At 45.4% G+C, this 18,130-nt stretch overlaps 1 protein-coding gene and 1 pseudogene across 2 annotated transcripts in view; one reads left to right on the plus strand and one right to left on the minus strand.

The window, feature by feature from the left end:
- The window catches only part of LOC310799849, a 449,550-nt pseudogene that overhangs the window by 210,828 nt on the left and 220,592 nt on the right, over positions 1-18,130 (minus strand). The window lies entirely within an intron of this gene.
- Positions 1-18,130, plus strand: part of efl1 (elongation factor like GTPase 1) — a 137,398-nt gene that overhangs the window by 49,985 nt on the left and 69,283 nt on the right. The gene's annotated exons all lie outside the window — the stretch shown is intronic.

An 18,130-nucleotide genomic window follows, 5' to 3' on the forward strand; every position in this document is an offset into this window, starting at 1 on the left:
AGCCTGGATGTTAACTATCTCCTTTTTCAAAGAAAGAAGCAAAGTCACTTTCTCTTAACATCCATAACGTTTCAACCTGCATGTATTTATCTTCTGCCTGCAACAGTCACTAAAATTGTGACCTAGAATCACCCACCCCTCTTGAGTCCACTCCTGAAGTCATGTTCTGATAAAACTCAGACGCTCAGAGACATCAAACCCTCCTCCCCCCTATACACCTTATTCCCTGATCTCATACTTTGATTCAGGTGAACAAATATATTCTATACAAGATAACACACACACACACACACACACACACACACACACACACACACACACACACACACACACACACACACACACACACACACACACACATACACACACACACACACACACACACACACACACACACACACACACACACACACACACACACACACGCTCTCTCTCCCTCTTTGACAGTCACACTGTGTCTGTGTGGTGGGGTCTGGATATGGCTGAGTGATCCCAGTAGACGGCTCCGTTTGCTGGCTGGCTCCACTTCCTGTCCTCTATCGTGGCTAATGCTGTTGTCTCATTGATCTGCAGCCTTCCTGTTAGAGGTGTGACAAGCCAAACCAGATCATAAACGCTTAGTCACCGGTGCACACAAACACGACAAGCCAAACCAGATCATAAACGCTTAGTCACCAGTGCACACAAACACGCCACTTACCCAACACATTTTGCCAATACGCTGCAACTGTATTTGGTTAAGCAGCAATCTTAAAGGGGACCTATTATTAGGGGTGGGACAAAATATCGATACTCACGGTATCGCGATATTTCCACTTGCGATACATTATCGATACGCTGGCACCAAGTATCGATATGTTTATTTATTTATTTTATTATTATTTTTTTTTTAAATAAACAGGCTAAAATATTATGCTGTGTGTGGTAGTTGAAACATAGTTTCAAGTTGACGTTTATTTATGTTTGTAGTTGAAAGAAAAACAAATACTGTAGGCTACATGAATGGAAATGTTTGATCATTAATATCTACTTTTAGAAATTATATAGGTAGGTAGGTTATATAGGTTTTCTTGTTTTAATAATAATAATAAAAAGACTATGTGTAACTTTTCCTCCGTGGTATCGAAAATGGTATGAGTGAGTGAGTGAACTCTGAGAGAGTTCATGTCAATTCTGCTAATAAATACATAATACCTGCTTCTTGCCTTTTAGGGGTATTTTTTTCTCTTCAGTTACACAGATATCGTGATGTATCGTAGGTTAAATTTCTTCCAATATATTGATTATCGCAGAATTGCTGTATCGTGATAATATCGTTATCGAGGGCCAAGTATCGTGACCATATCGTATCGTGAGTTACTCCACGATTCCCACCCCTACCTATTATGCGTTTCCATATTTTGTGTCATATACTGTATATATACGGCATATACTGTTACAATGTTGGATGTTCATATCAAATGTGGCCAAAGTTTAAAATAATGAGATAAATGTATGTGAAAATTATCTCCATTGGGGGGGGGGCAATCACAGGATTTCGACTGCTCGAAACGTGAGGTTACGAGATTTGAACGAGAACACGGGTCTAGCTGAGGTCACTAGACCCTGGCTGTCTGATTGGTCAGTGCTCCAGCCCCCTGCACTGTTCAAACCATACGCAACCAATGGGATCCTGTGGAGCCAGCCTTGAGTGTGTGATCTCACCAGGCTCTACTACAGGCTGTACTTTTTTCCTTTCAAAATAAATAAATAAATGCACACATTTAAAAACTGTGACAGTAGTAGCTAGCTAAAAAGCACTAAATTTAAACTTAAATTAAAAAAAAAACTTTAAAAAAGAAAGAACGCTTTTAAACGTTTATTCCTGTCGTCTTTCAAATAGAGTTACACAGAGACCTGGGAAGCTTTGATTATGGCTCTAATCAACTTCTCGTTCATTTCGCACTTGCCAGGGCGGAACTATTAGTCATGAAACCAAATCACATCGGTAGGGAGAAATCTGGCTGCCGGAGGAGGCAACACGAGCCGCCTGAACCCGTGACCCTCGTGTGTAGGTAGGCAAGGGAATCTACCGCTTGGACGCAACCAGGAAACGCTTCAGGCGTTCATGTCGTGGTGTTGGTTGTCGTCGACATCATAGTTAACGTTGTGTAAGTACTTGTGTATGCTTGTACAGTATGTGCAGCACAGTGTATGCGTGCAGCATGACGACATTGCACTTTAAGTAGCAGAGCACTGGAGACGGAGAGTGAGTGTGCGATCTGAGGTGATGCATTATGAATAGAGACATGCATTAGGATAGGAGATTGACGGACAGCAGGGTGCTCAGCACAGGCGTGGGGCTGGAATGCATCACGCAGAAAGCAGTTATCAATAAGACCATCACAGAGCTCTTCTCCATTAGTCGGACGTCTCGGCTCCACAAATGGACTGTAAGTGGATTTGGGAGTGGCCTGGATGGTGGAGGGGTGAACTCACTCACTGCCTCCAGTCACAGTGGCCAGTCGTTCGTTTTTATGGCTCATTTCGTAGGCAAACTGATCTAACGGTTAGATCACACTAGACGCTTCTTGTGCTGATTCAAGACTTCCGATGATTCCAGACCAGTCGGAGCCCAACAACATTTTTTCAAACGTGTCTGCCTGCCCAAGGTTGTGTAGCGCGAAGTGTTCCAAGACTCGTCAAAGATGACACTGATCTACAGATAATGTGGAGTTTAGCTGAATCAAACCGTCTATTTGGGCAGTTTAGATTTCAGCGTTTGAATAGAAGCCTGACCAAGGCTTTAAATGAGAAATCCACCCTAAAAGCACTTGAACTACTTGTGATCAGTGTTGGGTGTCACAAAAGTAACATATTGCATGTAATATATTACTTTTAGCAGTAACTCGGTAATATAACTGATTACAAATAGGATTTCAGTAATATTATACCAGTTACTTTGTCAAGTAACACAAGTTACAAATTGGGTTAATTTGTTTTCTTTAAAGCACATATTTAAATAAAGATATGATCATTTCCCATTCAAATTGTGTGTTCTTATGCAAATAACCACTATAGATGAGAATAACAAAGAAAAAGGATAACATATACAATCTTGGACGGTTTACACTGACTTCAAGACGGTTGAAATTATTTTTCCGGGGTGGTTCCGGGGCGGCGATGTCATTCTGCTACTGCTGTTATTTTGGTGAAAGTAATGCAAAAGTAGTGTCATAAGTAACGAGTTACTCTGCACAGACAGTAATATTGTAAAGTAACTCATTACTTTAAAATGAAAGTAACTAGTAATATGTAGTATATTACATTTTGAAAGTAACTTGCCCAACACTGCTTGTGATGTACCCAGCATTTGTGTTGGTTGCTGCCGGTGTAGTTTCACTATTCCCGTGGAAAACTGACCACATGTAGACGAAGTGACATGTTGAGATGCTTCCAGCACACTTAACGACAGAGTTTGACAAAAATCTATTTTTTCAGCTATCGGCACGACATTGAACAATCGTACAGGGAGAAATCCGTCGTAGGAGAGGCGGAGAGACCAACTTCTCCGCCAACTGTAGCTCGTTGGTAGCGCATGAAACGCAACACTCTATTCGACAGATTTTTTGGTCGTTTGAACGACCGGGCGCACCACAGCACACCATGGCATCATTGTCTCTCCACTCCCACGTAGACATGTAGCACAGACAGACCCCCTTCTGTGTGTGTGTGTGTGTGTGGGGGGGGGGGGGATGGTGTGTCGTAAGGCATTCTGGGAAACGTAGGAAATCTATTAACTGAGCTAGAAGTAGACTTTAATAGGCAATTACTTTGAGGCGGACTAGTTACACCGAAAAGGGAAATTGCAACATCATCATAAAATAGCTCCTGCAATGCGTTGAATATCACAGGTTGATGATATCATATATCTTAACAGTGGAGGTAGTTCTCCTTTAAGCTGCCATGACAGCATCCTCGCTTGGTAATGATGAAGTAACACTCAGCCAGCTTCTCCCTCGAGGGGATCTGAGTGCATCCCACTAAAAAGCCTGATGATGACTAAGCTAAAAGTTGGGGTGGTGGGGGGGGGGAAACAACAGTAGTGCTGCGGTGGTATAGGCCTCGTGGAAATAACTTTTTCCCCACGCAGACACACAAACACACTCTCTCTCTCTCTCTCTCTCTCTCCCTCTCGTTCTGTGTCTCTCGGCCATGTGGGAGCCATCATTCCTGTCCCGTTAAGTTGACTATGGGCAGGGAGGAAGTTGCCAGTGTGTAAACCCCACCAGGCTTGGCCTTGATTAGACCCCCATTATTATCTGGCGGGCTGGAGCAAGTAATTGGAGAGGGAAAGAACTGCACACACACACACGCACACACACACACACACAAAACACTCTCGCTCACACACAACACTCTCGCTCACACACACATATACACACACGTCACGCACGCACGCAAAGGGTGCGTTTGATGTGGGAAACATCATTTTCTAGTTAGCCACATGACGGCACACCGCGTGGACCGCATGACAAAGCTGCTATGTTTGTCTTTGTGTGTGCGAGTCTGTGTGTGGAGAGAGTGTGTGTGTGTGTGTGTGGAGAGAGAGTGTGTGTGTGTGTGTGTGTGTGGGGGGGGGGGGGAGCGAGAGAGAGAGACCCCCTCAATGATGGCTGTTTTAAATGAATAGCAGAGCACATGTACACTGCACAGTGCACACACACATGTACACACACATGTACATGTATATTACACACACATGTACACACACATGTACATGTATATACACTGTATAATGTGTTGCGCGGCGCTCTCTCCTCTTGTTTCCTGCCAGCTGTTGGAAGCGGCAGCCGCAGGAAATGAAGGCCTCCCATCACGGTCGGGCTCTCCGACAGTTCGTCTTTGAATCGGACCCCCGGCCCCCCGATCATCACTCACCGTGGAGTATTTTCCACTGTCAAAGTTCCACCACCTGTACTGTAGGCGAGTGCCGGGCTTCTGCTTTTAACAGAACCGCTTGTACAGAACCGCCATCCACGCTCCGTTTAGAAATGTTCTTTACCCCGAGTGCTGCTGCTGCAGTGTCTATAACTTTGACGTATAAATGAACGTCTGTTACATTTAAGCTGTTGCCAAATGAGTTCCCACACTGCTGATTAAGCCTATCAGCGCCGCCAGATAACTAACTCTCTGTATTCACGAGTTTCGTGGTGAGACAGTGGGCGCTTCCATGACACCCTCCCTCCCTCCCTGTTTCCAGCTGGGGGCGTTCATAGCGAAAGAGACTGAAAATAATCATAATAATTGTTGTGACTTTGTACCTAGCTATGTCTTGTAATGGAGCCCCCCAGCACGATAATTTCACACGTGCATAATTGTACAACGGAGTGACAATATCTTGAATCTTGAATCTTGAAAGAGAGAGACCGCTAAAGCTCCGTTCATGACCAAATAATAAGAGTTCCGGTTTGGACGTTTCGCCTTCAAAATAAAAGTGGCCGCTATGCAACCACCTACTATTTTTTAGCAATTTCGGCTAAAATAGGCCCATACAGTAGTACCAGTGAATTCACATTCACCTCGTTTTTGTAAAATATTGCCGCTATGCAACCACACAACGCTATTATTTTTAGCCATTTTGCATAAAATAAGCCATACGTTCCCACTCTTTGACAGTTGGCGTGCACCTCCTTGCTAGTGAAACAAATTTAAACAGGAAGTCGACAACCGGCTACCGCTGGGAATCATGGGAAACGTAAGTCCAGGAAAAAGGTGAATAGACTCTAGACACATGCACTTTCTGTGGGTGGTCGACTTCATCCAATCGCAGTCTACTCTTTTATTTTATTTCAGGCTTTTATTCAACTGCAGTTTTCGAGTCGACTGAGATTCAATTTGAAAAATTCCCCTCGGGCGGCTCAAAATTACGTTTAAGGCGCTCGGCCAACATTTTACAATACAGGAAAAACAGATTTATGACCTCCTTCAAGGTCTTGGCGTTTACTACCATGTTTTTCCCAAAAGGAACCTAGGAACAGATTGTGATGAATCTGTCCATCCAGGAAAAGTTGGACTTAGTTGGACGTACGGTAGTTGTCTGGATATAGGTGTCCATTAAAACAGATGGATGTCTGATGGAGACCAGCCCTGTCCAGACAACAGACACCTCTCATTGAAAATGTATAATAACCTATCCACCTTATTTTTGAATGCCCCACTGTACAAATAATTGTGGGTACAAGGTCCGGTTTAACGTGACTTATTGTTGCAGCTTGCAATTTCCTTTGTTATACTCGGCTGCAGACCCGAATTATAAACCGGAAACTGGAGTACGTTATAAAAGTTATAAATATAGTCACGTTATAAACAACTAACCAACGCTGGGGGTCCGTATGGAAACAGTGTTACTCGAAACGGTTAAAAGTGAAATCAATTTGGTCATTTAGTGGCGTTTTACTGCCATGTAACATAGCTAGCTAGCCGCTAACATTAGCCACAGTAGGCTGCGCGCTGCGCTCTTAAAGGGATATTTATCAACGAGATTTCTGCCAAGCTGGACCTGATTAGTGATTTGCTCCATTCGCCCAGACGGTGTGTCAAGCTGTCAGCAACAAGGCTGGGAGGATCACACCGGAAGAAAAACGCATAGGCATCATGGCCGCTAGAAATAAGGTGGATACAGACGGGTTGACATAACAGCTCTGTTAGCCAGTAGGGGTGTCAAAAATAATCGATTATAAGATGCATCGCGATGCGGACGTGCACGATTCTGCATCGATTCACAAATGTCAAAAATCGATTATAAAAAAAAAAAAAATTATAATCAAATAAAATATAATGGAAGTACATGCAGTTGTTTATTTTAATTATGGATCATAATACAATGCAATTCCAAATGCACTTTTATTTTAAACGTAGCCACACAGTGAGAAAAAAGAAAGTGAGAAAAAATAAATCATGTATTGCGGAGAAAAGTGATGCATCGATTTAAGATGCATCGAGATGCATCGATAATCGTACTCGAATCGAATCGTAGCCCTCTGAATCGTAATCGAATCGAATCGTGAGGCCAGTGAAGATTCACAGCCCTATTAGCCAGCCAACCCAAGGATTCAACTCTGCAACTCCCAGGTCATCACCCAGCTTCTCTAACCTTCACACTACACCAGCTTCTACATGATTGCAGTCGTCAACATACATCATCAACGTTCAACATTACATGTTGCTACCAGCCGCATAAGGTGCTTTTATCTGTAATAGATAATATTGTGCATGGGGTCCCACGCAAGGCGTCCACGAGAAACCAGACAGAATAGCCTCAGACACTATTCATTCTTAACCTCATCAAAGTAGTCCAAAAAAGGGTCCCAAATAGTCGAGGACCTTTTAAGCGAGTTGGCTCTCAAGGACCTGAGTCTCTCCATCCGTATAACAGAGATCATGTCCATCAGCCACACCTGAAAAGAGGGGGAAGAGGAGGACTTCCATTCCTTGAGAATTCGTTTTTTGGCAACAGTTGTCCCGAGTGTCAGTTCAGTTCAGTTTATTTATACAGGAAGGGATAAAGAAATTATATTTCACACGGACATTTAAAACTGGCCTGACTCAGTTACAAACTGGTTTTCAGCAGGTTCCTGTTCTGCAGCACATGAAACAAAATAATTAATATACAAAACAATAGTCAGTTGCACTACATACAATTATACAATCCTGACAAAACATTACATTTTCGAACATTGTGCACAGCAAGGACAATCATGCAGTCATAACAGTCAATACAATCAACAGCAACAACAAAATTGTAAAACCTGTGAATGAGTGGGATCAGTGATTACAGGTGTTTTCTAGCATCAGATGTTGTTTGTAGGCTTGTTTGAAATGTGAGATGGAGGTTATTGCTCTGGTGTGGAATGGGATCTCGTTCCAAATTTTGGTGTATGTGTGGAGAAATGATGTTCTGCAGGTTTTGAAACCTGTGCATTGTAGCTGTATGACTTTGAAGTTGTATCGTCAGTCTTTTGGCTGAAATTATTATAGTGACATGCCATCTCTCTCTCCTGGTAGAACAAGACTTCAGCTTCAGACTTTTATGAACCGTTAGGATCCCTCTTCAATTCAGGCTACAACCAAAACACCACCTGGCACTTAAAATTTAAATGTCCCCTTTGGAATCAGTTTGCCTGTTATTCCCACAATCGTCTTCCATCAAAACAGTACTGCAGAGGGCAGTCTGCCTGGAAGTTAATGAAATCCATGTATGTGCTGTTTGGTGGAGCAGATCTAGACTCCTACTGGCAAGTGATAGGTCACCGAGATATTTATTTTTCTCCCTGTCGCTCGATTCAACCCTTTGGAATCGCTCTGTCGCTGTGTTTAAATCGCTCGTCAACTGGCACACGAATTGACGGACATCTGGGGGCTAACGTTAAGACAGGATGAAAATGCAATGTCATGATGTTTGTCCACTACGAGCCACCGTAGTTGTTTACAAACTAAGCCTATCGGCGTGCTCCTCCTAACACGAGCTTGCGTATCTATACCGGTAGTACACACTTCACTTCATGTCAGCTGTCAGCCTGTCAATGCGATTTGTTGCCACACTAATAAACCAGCGGTTTGTTCCAAGCCAGTGTGATCCTTGACTCACACGGCAGCCAATCAGCGTTGAACAGCGAGCGACTTTTGCCAGCGTAATTTCACTCGAGTTGGGATATTTCATCTCGGGCGACGAGCGAACTTTCGCCCTATCGCTCTGTCTCTGCCGCTCGGACGCCCAGCGATTTTTCTCCCGGGCGAATATACGCTCAATCGCTCGTTTGCGTTGACTTTGTATATAAACTCGATGCCAGCGAAAAACTTTAATAGGTCGGTGTGAACACACCTTTACAGGTATGCATCTTTGCTGATGACGAGCAAGACCCAAACGTTACCATCAGCAACTCAATTCATTACCATTGTTGTTGTTTTTTGGCTGGTGAGTGAAGCAGATCTACACAGCCACCTGCACATTTGGCTGGTGCTAATTCTGTGTTCTGGCAGGGCCACATTAAATTGCCAGATCTTTGAACAGAGCGCAGCAGTGTGACCTTCTCTCCATACATGACACAACCTGAGTTAACACACTCGGAGCCAACGGAAGCCCTCTCTCGCTACCTCAACAAAAGTCCTTTGTCTCATCTGATGCTCTCTCAAGTGTTTTTAGATTAGAACCATACACACACCCAGGCCAGGCCAGCGCGGCGATGGGATTCGCCTGTGATTTTAGCGGAGGGGAGTTTTCGTCGGTGTTTGATGGCGCGCTTAAGCGAGGCCAATAGTTTGTGTCACAGGGGTTAAAGACGTGAGCAGCAACATCAGACTCTCATCAACGGGCTACAGAGGCTAATGTGAAGCAGCTGCCTGGAGAGAGACGACCACAGCCAGACTCATCCAAGCCCGTCCTCCTCCTCCTCGCCTCCGGAGACGGGAGAGAAAAAGGGAAAAATAGTAAAAAAGGGGCCAAAAATGAATAATGCTGATTCAACACTGGGCGACTTTATGAAAACATTTGTTTTGCGTTAGGGCTCTCTCGCAGCCGTGCCAGCGGTGACTAGCGACGCTAGATCTTTAGCAGAACACACCGACCGAGCCATTTCCCTGATGTGCACCACATCAGGGGCGATGCACATCATCGGGGCGATGTGGTGGTGGTGGTGCTGCCCGGCCGCGCTCGCTCATCCCAGTGCAGCAGTGCAGGGCGGGATCACCAGCACCGACACACAGCCAGCGACGGTCTCCCTCTCAACGCTTCAGTTCACAAGGGAACAGCTTCTCATCACACACACTCCATGATGCGTTTTAGCATCGTCAGCAAACTTTTCAAGATTAAATCAGTCTTTATTTTGGCAGCCTTTTTAGATTTTGTTTGAATTTGAGTCTTTTGCCTAATATGGTTATTATTAGGGGTTCAAGCCCCGAAGCGGTGAACCCCTATTGCTTTTGCTCAGGTTCGTTCTTTTTCTTTTTCTTCATCTGCCGCGACGCAACTTCCCGTGAGTTGTTAAATCGCAGAGATCTGAAATTTGGACCAAGGCTACATATTGGTTGTTACTAGGTGCTCCAGGGAAAAAAAATCAGCCCACGGCCGGTACTACAGCAATATTTTGTTTTTAGGCCTTCGCAGGCCATTTTAGGGGCATTGTGACATCATCACCATCACCCTTCCCTGTTTTTCTATTGCTGACTTTGCTCATATGCACCTGGAGGTCAGTAGTCGACCCGGGTGAATCCAGCTCGTGTAAAAGAGTGTAGTCATCTGTAGGTCAGCAGTTGACCCGGACGAATCCATCTCGTTTGTTTTAGTTTTGTAATCAATATTTAGCCTTTGTTTCATTTCAGTGGGCATAATCTGACATTTTAATCTACTTCTCATCACATTTCACTCCGCGCCAATCTTACTAACTTTCCACACAGTTGTGGGAATCTCTTTTTGCGTTAGGGAGAGACATGCGAGTGTGAATGAGAGAGAGAGAGCGAGAGAGAGAGAGAGCTCGGGTTTGATGAGGAAGATGATGAGGAGGAGCCTCTAAAAACAAAACATGGCCAAGTCTAATTCAAAACAACCGGTTTGCAAAATTAATCGTCCATTTGTCTCAGTGAAAACAGTTTCAGTCTTGCTGCCACGCTCCCTTTTGGTGATAATGCTGAATTGTTTTTGTGTCGTCGTTGTCATGTGAAGTTCATATTAATTGCACAGGACTTTATCTCATATTGATTCATCTTAGTTGAGTAAAGTGGAATCATTTTCAATGGAAAAAGTGAATGCATTGAAACTGAAATGAACAATGCATTGATTGAACACACCCACCATTGCTACAAACCAAGTCCCAAGGGAAACAGTGCAGTGTCTCAGGCTGTATGGAGGCACCAGGGCTTCCTATTCACCTTATGTTCATACACTGTTAGCCAGGTCAGATAACGTTATCGTCGACAATGACGAGCAGTTTCTTGTAAAACATACCTGGACTCCAACAAAGAAAGCTTCAGATGGTTTTCTCTCCTCCGAGCGCAGCGCGAGCAGACGTAAACCTAATTCCCTGGAATCTGTGTCACTGTGGGTGAGTCAGGCCTCTTGTTTGTTTGTGTGTGTGTGTGTGTGTGTGTGTGTGCGTGTGTGTGTGTTTGTGCGTGCGTGTGTGTGCGTGCGTGCGTGTGCGTGCGTGTGTGTGCACGCGTGCGTTTAGAGACAGATGTCACTGTGGGCGAGTCAGGTGTGTTTGTGCGTGCGTGCATGTCGTGTGCGTGTGTGCGTGTGTGTGTGTGTGTGTGTGTTTGTGCGTGCGTGCGTGCTTGACAGATATTGCTATTGGACGAGTCTGAGGTGACAAACAATCTTGTCAGATGACGATAACAAATCATCCTATTCACTTTATGCTCCAACACAGGGGTCAGCCAGTTACTTCCTATTGTGTTGACACTTCCTGTGACAGCACAGTACTAGTGAGCAGGAGGTAAAACAGACAGTGTTTTGAACAGGAAGTCATAACACAACTGGGTCAAGTGGGCGGGGCTACATAAGGTGAATACTAGCCTGGTCTAGACCTTTGAATCCGCCCGCTCCACCGAGTTGAGTTTGGCTGCTCTTGGTCTGGCATCATCATTTATGCAAATGCCTTTTCTCCAAGCCAATGAGCGCTAAGTGGGACTAACAGTTGGCCAATCAGCGTCAATAAAAAAGCCCAGCGGGTGGGACCAACGCTTGTCAGGTGCGGTTGTCAAGACTGCGCCAAGGAGTAAACAACAATTGATGCGGCCGTTGCCTGCTGTTGAGGCTGTTGATTAAATTGATTAAAAGTACCAATTACTTTGAAATCTGAACGGCACACTGCTTGGAGTGCATTTATTCAAACGTTTTTTAAACGTTCGCCCGACTGGAGTAACTAACGTAAGATTCAGGCCGATATATGTTGGACTTGGTCTCTACTGATTGGTCGGAATTCCCCTGGGGGGATCCCGTCGTAGAAATATGACGAGTGCAACCTCAGACTAGAAGATGAAAATGAGTGTACGAGTTGACAATTCAGTCTGAATATCCTATTCACCTTATGTAGCCCCGCCCACTTGATGCATTGTGTCACTACTTCCTGTTCAAAACGCCGGCTGTTTTACCTGCTCAAACTAGTCTGACTCACCTGGTCAAACCTAGTTTGACTCACATATGAGTAGGCGTGTCACGATACACTCAGTTCACGATACGATACACGATATTGGGTTCACGATAACGATACGATACGATATTTTAACAATATTTTTTTGCGATCGATTTGTAAGTTGAGGGGGCATCCTCCACAGTAATTCGAGTAATTTCACCATTTTCATCCTCCGTGTCTGTAACGTCCCTCGTCTGTTCAAACAAAGCAATGAAAAGGAGAGCGAGCATGCAATCAGATGCAGATCAGTGCCACCATGTTCAGCTTCTTTTTCTCGCGATATGAGATTTCATCTCAACGATACATATTGTCACGTTTTGATATCGCGATATATCGTGGGACGATATATTGTGACGTCCCTACAATCGGAACTTCCGATTGTGTTTACACTTCCTGTTAGTCTCTCAAGCCAGACTGTCTCTTCTACATAAGGTGAATACAGTGATTGTTCCTGGAAAGGGGTTTATATACAGTATACACTCACTGAGCATTTTAGTAGGAACACCTGGACACATTCATGTAATTATCCAATCAGCCAATCATGTGGCAATTAGAGATGTAACGATGTGAAAATTTCACATCACGATTATCGTGACCAAAATGATCTTGGTTATCGTATTATCACGGTATTCGCAAAAAATTGCTGAACATTTTCAAAAAGTGCTGAGACTCACTGAAATCATTTCACCAAGTTTTATATTGAAAATCATTTCTCCAAGGCTGCGCGTCTGCATCTGGGAGACGGTTGCCAACTTTGGTTGATGATGGACAGTATTTACCATGTTTTTCAAAGCACTGTAATCATGGTACCACGGTTTTAATGATAATGAAAATTTGAAACGGTACGGTTATCCTAAGGAATTTTATCACGGTTATCATTCAAACTGGTTATCGTTACATCCCTAGTGGCAATGCATAAGATCATGCAGATACAGGTTAGCACCTTACGTTCATGTCCACATCAAACATCAGAATGGGTTCAGTAGGCACTGAAATACGTATGTGTTGTTGGCACTGAGAGTTCTGTGGTGCTCCTGACTCATCCAGCTCTTCCCCAGTTGTCCTTGACACAGTTTCCAGTCGCAGCCGAGCCCTGCTGGGATCCCACAGCCATGAAGCATTCTCCACCTCATCAGTCCTCCACTCTCCCCTCGGAAATGTATTGACCACCACCCCCTCCTCCCCTTTCTTCTCCACCACCACTCCTTCATTCCCTCTCCCCCTCCCTCCCCCCTCCTCCCCTCCTCCCTCTCATCCTGCCTGATCTAGATTTCTGTTGCCTCTTGTCCTGAAATATCGTCTCAGGTCTTTGAGAGCGAGCTGCTCACATTAACAATTCTGCTTGTCTCTTCTCAAAGATGCAGCGAGGATGTGTGTGAGAGAGAGAGAGAGAGAGAGAGAGAGAGAGAGAGAGAGAGAGAGAGAGAGAGAGAGAGAGAGAGAGAGAGAGAGAGAGAGAGAGAGAGAGAGAGAGAGAATCCCCCTCATTACTGTACCTCCTTGTCATTTCAGTCAACAGGATGCCTGAAAAATAAAGAAGCTAAAACTAGTATCATCATAACACATGGAGAAAGCAGGAAACCATGGCAACGTGGGCCAGCGCTTCCAAAGAACTATTTCTCAGCAGAGTGAGAAATAATTTCATTTCACTGTCATTTTAAATCACTAGAAGTGATCCCAGTCAGAGAAGAAGAATGACTATTGTAATCGTAGCTTTCACTCTCACCACTATTATCAATGTCAGTGCTGAGCCAAACGTCCCAAAAGCCAAAGTAGTAGTAATAGTAGCAGCAGAAGAAGAAGTAGAAGTAGTAGTAGTAGTAGTAGTTTTATTGGTGGTGATGGAGGTGGTGGTGGTGGTGGTGGTGGTGGTGGTAGTAGTGGTAGTGGTAGTGGTAGTGGTAGTAGGAGTAGTGGTAGGAGTAGTAGTGGTAGTAGTAGTAGTATTGGTGGTGGAGGTGGTGGTGGTGGTGGTAGTAGACAATAGTAAAACACAGTAGTAGTAATGATCTTCATGCTAGACTTTGGCTGATAGGGGGTTAAAAGGTCTGATATAAGTATCTATGGGTTCAGACCCAACCTGCTGTTAAAGTGATCAGTGAAGTTTTAAAGTAAGTTATAATCCTAACCGCACCAGTGAAGAAATGCCAGAAATTGAACAGTGTTGGGTCTTCTTGTGCCAGTCTTCTCAGTCAACCAGTGTTCCCAGGGTGCATACAAGCTCCTCAAAGTGCTTAAAGAGGTCATTGAATTTAACTTTTCAAAGTGTACGTACTGGAATACCTGGAGAATTAGCCATTATGTGGGGAAGTGCTTGAAATAAATAAATAAATTAGCAAATAAACAAATAAAATGTTTGCACTGTTTGACAGAATGTAAGTCTTAACTAATATAGAAGACTTAAAACCACATGAACATGTGAACCTATGATATGAAATGGAGCGAGGTTCATGGGAAATGTTTCTTGCTGGATTCCTTATGAACAGAAGAAATAGTGCCGGATAAAGACCTTGAAAGTCCTAGAATTTGAAATCATATTGTCTGAATTCCTCCTCTATTAACCTTTAAGTGTGCAGGGGAGAACTCCAGAAGGAGGCTGTAGCTGGGTCAGCTCAGAGCAGAGTAAAGTTAGAGAGCCAGTGGCCTAGATAGACATCCAACAGAGATAGGGGGTGGAGGGGTGGTGGTGGTGGTGGGGGGGGGGGGGGTGGGGGGGTAGTTTTGGCCTTCCCCATGGCAGCAGCTGGCTGCGGGCAGGTAGCAGGTGGCTACAGAGGATGGCTGCATGGCCCTTCAGGGCTTTGGCCACTAACCTACATTTCCTGCTTATCTCCCCATTGTTTCACCTCTACACGACACAGACCCCGGACACATCTCCGAGCGACCAGCGATAACAAGCTTTCTTCTTCATCGGTCTCCTTCTCCTTCTGGCTCCTCTATTGTTCAGCATGAGCTCCGCTGGCCGCCTGCCCGCCCGCCTGCCTGCCTGCCCGCCTGCCTGCCTGCCTGCCTGCCCGCCTGCCTGCCTGCCTGCCCGCCCGCCCCGTTAATGTTCTTTGTCTCAGCCATGCGGTGTGTGACTGGTTCCCCGGCAGCGCCTCCGCGGCCAGTAGATGGCGGTAGAGAGGAGCGTAGTGAGTCCACGTCTGGGTCCACATGTCTGGCTCTCTCTCCTATACGCCCAGACAAAGAGATCAGGGGGAACAAACAAAGACAGAGACTGGCTTTAACAGGCTGAGATGAAGTTTCACCAGAGCAGGGGGGGCTGAACAGGGGGGGGGGCCTGATGTTTTACAGATGCTGCTCGAGCATCGATGATGAAATCTCACCCATGAGATGATTGCTGTGGTCGCTTATTCATATAACTGCTTGCACTAAACATTTGACAGTCCCCTTAATGAAAATGTCCCAGAGTGGCCAATACAAGAAGCACTGAGGGAGGGAGGGAGACATACCTCCATACAGGGAGGACATTTGAATTTGAATTGAACACCTGGATTACAGTTATTGAATGTTTAGTTAGTTACATTATTGCTGCTGATAACACTGATATTTATAGATTTTTGTTTAATTCTACTAGTCATCTGTTTGGTCCTATCATTTTTTCCCACCTCAGTGGATCGTCGAGTGCTTTGGCCTCCTGGACTTCTTTCCTCATGCCAATAAAACATTTGAATTACGTTACAATTGATTACTAATACACGGGGGTAAGGATTCCGTTCCTTGCTCAAGGGCACTTCAACTTGACACATGGCTGTTGTTGATTGATGGGCACTTTGGCAGATGCAGGGATCGAACCTGTGACCTTTCGGTTGCAGGATGGTCTCTTATCGACGAGGCCGCCCTGCTGCTGCCGCCCCAAATTCATTGAATTGATTAGAGAGCGACCGAGAGAGAGAGAGAGAGAGAGAGACCAAGACCATGGGAGAGAGAGAGACTTCGAGGGAGATACTTGAGTGAGAGGGAAGGCAGCCTAGAGAGAGAGAGTGTTCTTTGGGCTTGCGATCGTGATCGCTAACATGTGTCTCACCTGATGTCCCGAGGTCGGACCTGCTCTCTGCGGAGAGAAAGATTGTGGTTGCTGATGGCGTGGGATCAGTGCAGGAACGTCCAGCCAGCCAGCCAGGGAAAACACATGCTGTGCAGATGCAAATGTCATTAGCCAGAGCGGATCGCTGAGCATAGCAGTTCCTATCTGTGATTATCTTCACGTCGGACAACGCTGGCTCTTGACTTGAGACAAACCCCTGCTTGTGGCTCACACGCATAAAGATACTGTATAGTATTATGTATGCATCCAGGGTATCCATGGGGCTTCAGAAGGTCTGGGGGAAAGTCTTAAAAGTTGTAGCATTGTAGCAATGTAGCATTCCGGAACCCACCTCGTGAAAATAAATAAGGTCGTAAAATGATTTCCTTGCAGGGCAACAAACTTTTGTCTTTCTTTTTTCTTTTTCTTTTACAGAAAACAAGTTTGTTAAAAGCAAAATGGACTCTCCATTTCACTTTTGCTCGTTTAGGCTACAGATGACCTATTACTGATGAATGAATAAAGTTGTGTTTTGCAGAAATGCACAAGACACTATAACAGTCGGGTGCAAATAAATATTGAAATAAAATGATTCAGTTGTGTAAAGTGGACAGGAAGATATCAGCAGTTCAGAAGTGGACTAGTACAGGCTTTGGCTCATCTGCGTCTGTCTGGCAGGTCTGTTGGAGCACTGTCTCTGCTGCTGCAGCCATGTTGTCAGCAGACCTCTTGTTCTTCCTCTGGACTATGAGGGATAACCAAGAGAGGAAGCCACAGTTCTTCTTTGGTTTTGTGGACAGGCTTTATTTGGCACTGGAACTCTGAAGTCCTGTAGGTTTGACCAGCTGGACGGGTGGACGTGTCTCTTCCAGGGTCAGACCGGACAGACCCTTGGTGTCCTTTAAAGGTTCCAACCACAAGGCTGGTTGAGCTTTGACTCAACCTGAAGCAGGTTGGTTGGACCTTCCTGAAGCAGGTGAATCAGGGTGTTTCCAGCAAGAGAGATGGTGAGAGCCTCCTCTGAGGTGGAGATACTGTCAGGTCCAGCAGAGAGGACCCTCCTTTGAGGTGGAGATACTGTCAGGTCCAGCAGAGAGGACCCTCCTCTGAGGTGGAGATACTGTCAGGTGGTCCAGCAGAGAGGACCTTCCTCTGAGGTGGACATACTGTCAGGTCCAGCAGAGAGGACCCTCCTCTGAGGTGGAGATACTGTCAGGTGGTCCAGCAGAGAGGACCTTCCTCTGAGGTGGAGATACTGTCAGGTCCAGCAGAGAGGACCCTCCTCTGAGGCTGATATACTGTCAGGTGGTCCAGCAGAGAGGACCCTCCTCTGAGGTGGAGATACTGTCAGGTGGTCCAGCAGAGAGGACCCTCCTCTGAGGTGGAGATACTGTCAGGTGGTCCAGCAGAGAGGACCTTCTTCTGAGGTGGAGATACTGTCAGGTCCAGCAGAGAGGACCTTCCTCTGAGGTGGAGATACTGTCAGGTTCAGCAGAGAGGACCCTCCTCTGAGGTGGAGATTCTGTCAGGTCCAGCAGAGAGGACCCTCCTCTGAGGTGGACATACTGTCAGGTTCAGCAGAGAGGACAGTGACTTCTGTTCCCTCACAACATTCAGGTTGATGCAGGATGGTGACAGAGCTTTCAGGAGCCCAGGAGTCGACTTGTTTCCCTCTTGATGATAAAAGGACATTGATCTTCATCCTCCTCCAAGTCCTGGAGGAGCAGCATCAGTTTAGAATCAGCTCTGATGATTGGCTCCCTCCCACTCATCAAGGTAATCTGGGGTCAGTGCATGGTGTGCAGCCATGTTGTTAAGGAAGCAATCATCTTTTCACCAAGTTCCTCCTCCGCCAGGAGGGCTGAGAGGAACTGCATCAGGTGAGAATTAGTGCTGCTGACAACAGCTTCGCATTGGGTCAAGCTGGTCC

Source organism: Poromitra crassiceps, assembly GCF_964638095.1.
Source record: "Poromitra crassiceps genome assembly, chromosome: 28".
Taxonomy (NCBI): domain Eukaryota; kingdom Metazoa; phylum Chordata; class Actinopteri; order Beryciformes; family Melamphaidae; genus Poromitra; species Poromitra crassiceps.